We start from the raw sequence: 8233 nt of genomic DNA on the forward strand, positions 1-8233 counted from the left end.
CAAAGGAACAAAGAAACCGAAGAGCTACAGTAAATAATAATCCAGGACAAGGGACACCTCCGACACATAGCAATCCTAAGTGCAAGCTAGGTTCACAAATATAGACGGCTTTTATATTTAAAGTCCTGCTCCCGCTAGGAAAGGAAAAAGCAGCAGTTATAGTAGGACAAGAGTGTATGCAACTGTTGTACCAGCTTCCTCTCCCTTGCAGTGATGTCCCACAGTTAAGCTGTTCTACAAAGTCCACACTTGTAGTGTCATTTTCTAGTCTCCCGTTCCTTACCTAACATCTGGCTGGCAGGAAAAGAAACAAACTAAGAAAAAGAAAGTACACCCTTCGCTTCGTAGCATTGCGTGGCAAAATGCACCCAGCCAGAGTTACAGCATGAGAATTGTCATCTTCTGTCTGTATTTCAGAAGACAACCTAAGTAACTCTTAACCTTCAACACTTACTTTTAGCTTCCTGGCCCTGAAATTGAGCTGCCACTTTCCCTGCTGGTTCAGTATTAAAGAAGCCAGCAGTAGATTTGACAGCAGCTTCCTCCTGACGAAGCTTCTCTTGTTGTTTTCTCTGTTGCCACTTCTCCCACCGTCTCTCTTCAAAGCTCTTCTCTGGACATTTACGAGTTCCACTCTGCTGAGTGGGCTAGAAGGAAAGAAAAGGAGTGCATGAATAGGACAAAAAAAATAAATAAAATCCGTGGAGATTTCGTTAAGAAAATCTGATCAGCAATCCCTCCAAAATGGTCTTGATGTGGAACAGCATATTAATCTCGTTCAGGTTACTGTTGTGTTTTTTTTTCTCCATAAAATTCTGCCTGTAACAAGAGCCATGCTTTACTACGGACACAGTCTCACATATCTGCAATATCCACTATGGCAAGCTTCTTTAAACAGCTAGGATGTTCTGCTGTACATCTATTTATCACATTCTTTTTAAGCAGCAGAAAGTCATACAAGTTCCCCTATACAGTATCCACTGACAGATTGATTTCCTTGAACACAGAACTCTGGCCTTCTGTATTAAATCCTTCATGTCTGACAGATCAAGTCAGTAAGAACAAAAAGAATTCCCTCCACGTTAACTGTGTACATTTCAGCTGGTGCTAACAGGGTTTCTTTGTTGCTGTGGTATAAACAGACTGATTCCAAGTTTGAGGATTACAGAGTTGTCTGGAAATGCTGCTGGCGATAGGATTTAGACTGCACTGCAGCTCCTACCAGCTGCTGAAGGGTAAGAACACACTCAAGAGGGTGGCACACGGTGAGTAACAAAACTTGTCAGAATTATCAGAAATTGTACGAATGTATGTGTGTCTTCACAGAGGACTCACCTGTACATCAGGTCCAGAGGAAAGTTTAGGAAAAGGCCGGTTCAATTCCACTGCCTTCTTTTCTTCTTTTTCAGGTGCTTTAAAAAAAGACAAAAAAAAAGTGTTGTCAACGGCAGAAATAAAGAAAGCTGGGTACTTGTTTCCTTTGTGCATTTATTTCCTTGTGTCCCATGAGAGAGAGAGAGAGAAAGGCTACAATGTGCAAGCCATTCAGCATTTATCCATGAAGCAGATCCTGAGCAAACTGAACTTGCTCAATATGGGAAGCACCTCACTGGGGCAGGCATTAAAGCATCTTATTACCTGTTAGTTTTGTGCTCCATAAAGATTTCTGCTCTGCTGGGGCAGGTCCGGGTTGTGCTGAGGGAGCTGGCACATCTCCTTCACTCTGCTGCATCCGCAGAGCTTTCTCACGCTTTATTTCTTCCAAGGTTTTAACACGCACTTCTCCTTCCGGCTTGACTTTTCCTGCCGGCTCCTTCGCCTGCCCTTTGCTGGGCCCGGACAGAGCGAGCTGCTTCTTGGACTCACCCTGAATTTTGCTCTTGCTATGGCATTCTCCTGCTTTTTTCTTCTCTTCTACCAAGCGATTATTCTTTTTTTCGGACAAGGCTTCAGAGAAAGTTTGGATGCGACCTGCACGAGCAGCTCTTGCCCCTGCGCTGGAATCTTCAGTTTTACCATGCCCTTCAGCCTCGGCTTTGGCTTGAGTTTCGCGTCTCTGAAGAGCTTTCTCACGACGGATTTCCTCCAGTGTTTTCACATGGATCTCTCCCATCGGCTTGGCAGCCTTCCCTGTCATCATCAAGAAATGAGGAGAAGCACCAACATTTAAAGAGAGTCCAGCAATATTTTAAGTCTCCAAAATTTCTCAGAGCACTAAGGAAAACTCATCTTGAGCGTTCCCAATAATGCATCTTAGAACAATGCAATCCTTAGAACAACATTCTCCTCCTCCTCTGAGCCACTTGTATTTTGAAGACCAGCCCTATCCAGAGAGAACTGCTACACAGAAATGCTGCTTTACTTTATTACTTTTTCAGACTGCATTTCAAATTCCTGCTCCTGGCAGTGGTTCTATTCTAATTGTACGTAACGGTTCACAGAAGCAGCTAAAAACCTCGACAAGGCACAAGTAGAAAATAAACACACACCTAGAGCCAGAGTTCTGATAGTGGCTGTCAGAAGAGCTTCAGCACTCAAGCAAGAGGCGTCAGTTCTTTGTTTTCGTTTAAATTAGTTTGTAGGGATGTATGAAAGCAGTCCAAGTTCGTGGAAAGGAAGGAGGAGAAAGCATATTTAATATCTAGCTGTTACCTCTCTCAGTACTGGTCTGCTTAGGAGGTAATCCCAGCCTGTCCTTCAGAGACTTGGGAACTCGAACTGCAAAACAGAAAAAGAACGAATTAGGGAGGCTGCATAATGTCAACTTCAGGTTCACATTTCAAAACAAGACAGGAAAGGTGACTTTGAATCCCAGTGATTACGACCTCAGCCAACATGCAAAAAGAAACATCACTGGAAAAGGACAAACAGAAAGACTAAATACGAAACCCAGGAATCCAATCCAGATGCCCGTTTAGTACCTGTCTCTCTCTTGGGTGCTTTGTCAGCATTTCCCGGAGCCTCTACCTTCTTCCCCAGCCTTTCAGCAAGGCTGCGCTTCACTGGAAGGCTGCTTACATCATCTTCAGAGAAAACAAGGAATATTGTAAGAACTTTTCTTTGCAGGAAGGTTTGAGAACAGTCAACAATAAGCTTCTCTTTTTCAAGCATATTTTCATAGAATTGCCTTTCAGCTGCTAAATGATTTTTTTTTTTTTTTTCCATTTCTGCCGTCAACACAGATCTCCACTGCAATGTATTTTCCTTTCATACATCCCAAATACTCTTTAATGCAGTCATATATAGAAGGCAGCACCTACGTAACAGCTCGTAAAAAGTTCTCACCCGCGGAGGCTTTCCGTTTTCCTTGTCTATCAGCAAGATCTACTCGAACCACAGGTTCCTCCCCTAAAACAAAAGGGAATTTTTTTTTCTATTTCACAGAAACCAGTAGCCAACAGAAATATTATCCTGTTAGCCCATGTCCAAAAAACCCCAGTCAGACACTCTTTTGACAGCTAAACCACATAAACTCATATTTTAACTATAATTAACATGGAAAAAAAATATTAATAGTCTCAGTGCTTGCTTCAAATTCCAGCTGAGATAGTGGAGAGTGAATCTGAGTCTGCTTGACACCTATACTTTGTGCAGAACAAAGCTGCATAAGCAAGCAGAATATTCTTAGGTGCAAATGCTGAGAAATATTCCTTTCTAAGGTGAATGTCTACGAGTAAAAGTACTTCCACACTTTTTTCCCTTTAAAAGGCATTTGCACAGCTCTAAACAATTTATACACAAACTCCTGTCATACTGTGTCCACACCTGCCACTGTACGCCTCTTTAATGCTTCAGAAATTGCTTCTTATATAGCACTGGCTTCTACAGCTCGCTCTTCTCGTTACTCTTCTGGTTTTCAGTTACCCCCCTATTGGCATACTGACACTTTTTTTTTTCTCTCCTGCCACTGCACTTAACCTGAGCACCAAATCTTTCCAGTACAACCAGGGACTTTAAGCATAAAAGCACGTTTTGAACAGAAGGCAGCACCAGAAGGCTAACATGGGTGAATTGTTTTAATTATTGCTTAACCCTCCAGTTTAGGAGTAATGAAATCAAAACAAAAGCATTCATTATTACCTTTCTTGGAAGACACTGTCACAGTTCTCACCACTGTCCGGACGTTTTCCTCTTCTGGAGCAGGAAAAATCATAGAATCAACGGGACGAAGAGAAGATCTTGAAGAACCTTCTGTTCAGAGCAACCAAAACGTAAGGAAGTTTACCCAACATAAAAAACTATCACAAAGAACAAAAAACTTTAAATGACTTGTTACTGTCAAAAATACAGCAAGCAGAGCATGTAAAGAAGAGAGGTGACTAATTTGCCTCTGGTTGCCCTTTGAACTCCCATTTAGAATACCAGCTGGCTGAGAATCAGGTTGCTTTATGCCCCCAGCTAAAAATGGAAGTCTGTCCCTCAAGCAGCTCCCAGTCACCATCACCTGCCGTGAACAGGATAAGAAAGTAGGCAATATTAACTCACCACCGTGTCTCTTATTTTTTTCCTTCATCTTCTGCCATTTGATTTCCTCAAGTGTTTTTATTCCAAAATTCAGATTGCCCTCTGAAAACAGGAAACAGTTCATGAGACAGGCTTAGAGGCACTCACTGAGGACCACAGGTCCTCAGGCTTCTTAGCGCTCAGGAACTTTCTGAAGTATTTCGAATAAAGCCTGTCAACACTCCTCACAAGTGAAAGAGCCATAGAACCAATGGCATTTTGCCCCTCCTTTCATCCTTCAGGGTTCAAAATGTAGTTTTAATTTTAATCCATTTACACGATATTAGATCCCTCTATTGTTAGATATGGCTTATCAACAGTGGTTGCAAGGCTGCACGTGCAGCCATTTAAACTCCATGCTGTGGCCCTGTTTTGTTCTCCAAAAGTAAAGAAAAGGAGTTCACCTTTCTGACCCAATGGGCACATGATGGTATTAATGGCAGAAATGAGATCATGGAAATAACCGACTCCATTCAGCACCCCTACATTTTGTTGTGTTTTTACACCACGCTGCTTTTGACTTAACTGTCAAGTTCTTCTGATTTATCCTACTAAGGTGCTGGCATACCTTGTTTAGTAGTAGTAGAACTGCCTTTCCGAGTGGAAATCACCCGTAATCCATTTTTGCCTTCCGCAGCTGGATGCTGGACGGGAGTTTTAGTTTCTTCTCCTTCCTCAGAAAGTTGGTCTGAAGGGGAAAAATCGATTCAGTTATGCATAGACCAGGTTGGTCATGATTACGTAGCTCATGCAGTGACACTTCAGCCCATGGTTCATATAAAAAACTTTGTTGCTGTTTTGTTTTTTTGTTTGTTTGTTTGTTTGTTTGTTTGTTTTTAAACAGCTACACTGACCTGATGAACTCCTAAGTAGAATACACTAGGACAAAACATCTAGGACTCTAGATTCTCTCTGCAGCTTTAACTACTACACAACACATTGCTCTTCAGACAGAAAAAAGAAATTTCCTTCCTAGTTTCACATAGAACTTTACACAAAAGACCAGCTAAAGCCAGGAGTGGTTCTAAGCTTTCCTCCAACGTTTCAGCTTCTGTCCACTGACTGCCAGACAAAGCCACCAGTGACCTGGCCAGACTGCCTGCCCTATTGCTAGTCAGACCTCAGGTCATCTGTGATTTATACATTCATTTACAGCACAAATTCCTTCAAGAACCAAAGATTTAACACATTCATTTACAGCACAAATTCCTTCAAGAAACAAAGATTTAACACATCCATTTACAGCACAGATTCCTTCAAGAACCAAAGATTTACACAATCATTTACAGCACAAATTCCTTCCAAGAACCAAAACATGCTCACCATCATCATCTTCATCATCATCTGCAGCATTGATTACAACTGGAGGGTGTGTAGGGCTTGGGACATTTTCAGAGTTTTCCACTTTCGTCACCCCCTTAGCTGTGGAGAGGGATTTGACTGGACAGAAAGTTTGTTTTGCTGCAGTGACATCTGAGCCACTTTCAGATCATTGTCCGCGCACTCAGGCGGACTTGGCAGTGTAGCTAGAGGAAGAGGAGGATCATCGGTAATATGGCAGTTTAAAACTTTGACCACAATGCAAAGAGATGGTAGCAAAGGCAGATAACCCGCACAGACAACGAGTTCAGCATCTCCTTTTGCCCATCCCATCACTGCTTACGCCGTGAACAATGACTTCCCTTCGAACAACAACACATCTCCCTACCACCCAGCAAAAGAGGAAACAACAGGAAGCAAACTGCAAGGCAAACATCACACTAAGCAAAGAGAAGCTGAGCACGAAAGCAGAAAACAAACACCAGCAGTACACTCGGTGCAGTACACCTATGACTGCAGACCTTTTCCTGCACTCACAAATGAACAGTTACCTGACGCCCCCTACAGGATTGGCACCCACTAAGTACTACTCAAAATTAATTCTTCAGCGCTTAAAGAAAAAGGACCTAAACTCACTCTTGCTTGGTGGTAGGAATTGTCCATCGATGTAACGTCCCTTTGCATGATGAAAAGCACAGTTGGCTTTCTGACAGCCTCCCGGCTGGTTCTCCCAGTAGCAAGGAATCTCACTGCGCTTTTTCTGAAGACAGAAAGAAAGAAAAGCTCGTGATAACATGCACCTGAGGCTTGCAAAGAGATGCACAGCTCCAGATCGTGACAGCTGTCACAACACAGTGCTGAAACATCATTCCAAAGGTCAGTTTCTCAGTTAAGTGTAGTATTTCTGGGCATATTCACAAAGTTTGCATAAGCTGTAACCACTATGCACATTTAGTTTGGTCATCACTCAGTTTGAGAAGACAGGCACTCTCAGACATCAGTTGAGGGTGGCTTAAACTAATACACCTAGGATTATACTAGGATTATTCAGAGGGAAAAAGAACATCTGAAATTGCCTAGGTTAACCCTGTCTAGAACTACTTCTTGGAGACTTAGTTCTGCTGCACCTTTAACTTTCCCCACTTCCTACCCCAGGCAGCTACAACAGCGTTATCTGAAGGACTGTGGGTCAGAAGACACCTGATAGTTCATTATCAAGCCTGCTCCCATGAGGATAGAACAGCCTGTTTATTACCCCCCTGCTCCAGCAGGTTTTAGCAGTCTATTTAACAGCTATTCTGCATCTCTTGAGAAAACTGTCAGCATCTAATAAAAAAAAATAAACAAATATCTTGCTAAGACATACCTAAGGCATTGATTTTATTTCCCTCTGCTTCCTCCCACCCCCTCTCTTGGTAACAGAAACCAGTATGATTTTGAAGCAAACAAATCTATCCTGCAAAAGCACAATCAGTACACCTACGGCACTGAAAAATGCTTTTGTGGATTTATTTTGAGAACACATTGTTAGGCACTCACGTCAATTTCCATGTGTCTGAATCGGCAGACATTCCTGAAACAACGACCCTCCTGCCACAGCTTGCAGACCGTCTCATTGCCCAGAGCAGCTTCGCAGTGGCGGTAGGCACATTTGTCTCCCTGGAACCAAAAGGAAACCAACAAGGAAAATAGAGTACAGCCTCAAAAATGGCCATGCTGCTGCCTAATGGTGCTACAACTGAATTCACAATCTATCTGGTTCTCAAGTTAACCAAAGACCAGTGTGCTTCCTCCTCCTAATCTACTCCTTCCTGAAAAAAAGGGGGAAAAAAAGCAAAGCAAAGGAAAGCCAGCCATACCTTGCTACAGGTAGAATAGAAATAGAAGTAGCAATCGTCTCCTTGTTTAGACATGCCGACGAGTTCTGCTAACAAGCTCGGGTTCTCTCCACAGGGACTTCCTCTGCTCTTGGAGAGAGCTGTCTTCACCCTTGCTTGGGCTGAAAGTCTTCTACTGGCTTGTGATCAGTGAAATCTTCTTTTTAAAAGTAACCCGAAAGAAAGTAACAAGTGAAAAATAATGAGGAACGGACATTTTTCCAGCTTTCTTCAGTTAATCAAATCAAGTTATCAGTCTCTCAAAGAGAGCAAAGCCTTGAAATCAGCTGTTACATGAACTAACTAAATATTAAAGTTCTGTAAAGCTGCCAGGAGCTTTGTCAGCAAGCGTTCTCTTCCACATCCTCAATAATATGACCTGGAGCACATCTGGAAGCCTGAAAACGGAGTCACTCCTTAAAAAACCACCTGATGATACATGCAAGTCAATAATCAACTATGGCTACAAATAACTTCTCTAGAACACAGTTAGGACGCATTAAACAGCACGTTCCAGGCCCTGTGGGTCTTCG

At 42.5% G+C, this 8233-nt stretch overlaps 1 pseudogene across 1 annotated transcript; it reads right to left on the reverse strand.

The window, feature by feature from the left end:
* Positions 1 to 1621: 1621 nt before the first annotated feature.
* On the reverse strand, positions 1622 to 7736 carry LOC309890726 (zinc finger CCCH domain-containing protein 11A-like; annotated as a pseudogene). Its single transcript has 8 exons — positions 7683 to 7736; positions 7363 to 7482; positions 6460 to 6583; positions 5827 to 6029; positions 5072 to 5191; positions 4508 to 4566; positions 2653 to 2707; positions 1622 to 2130 (listed from the first exon to the last, which is right to left on the reverse strand). The product of its transcript is annotated as a zinc finger CCCH domain-containing protein 11A-like (transcript).
* Between the last annotated feature and the right edge of the window lie 497 nt (positions 7737 to 8233).

The sequence above is a fragment of the Aythya marila genome (assembly GCF_965140915.1).
Source record: "Aythya marila genome assembly, contig: HAP1_HAP1_SCAFFOLD_221, whole genome shotgun sequence".
In the NCBI taxonomy this organism is placed as follows: Eukaryota; Metazoa; Chordata; class Aves; order Anseriformes; family Anatidae; genus Aythya; species Aythya marila.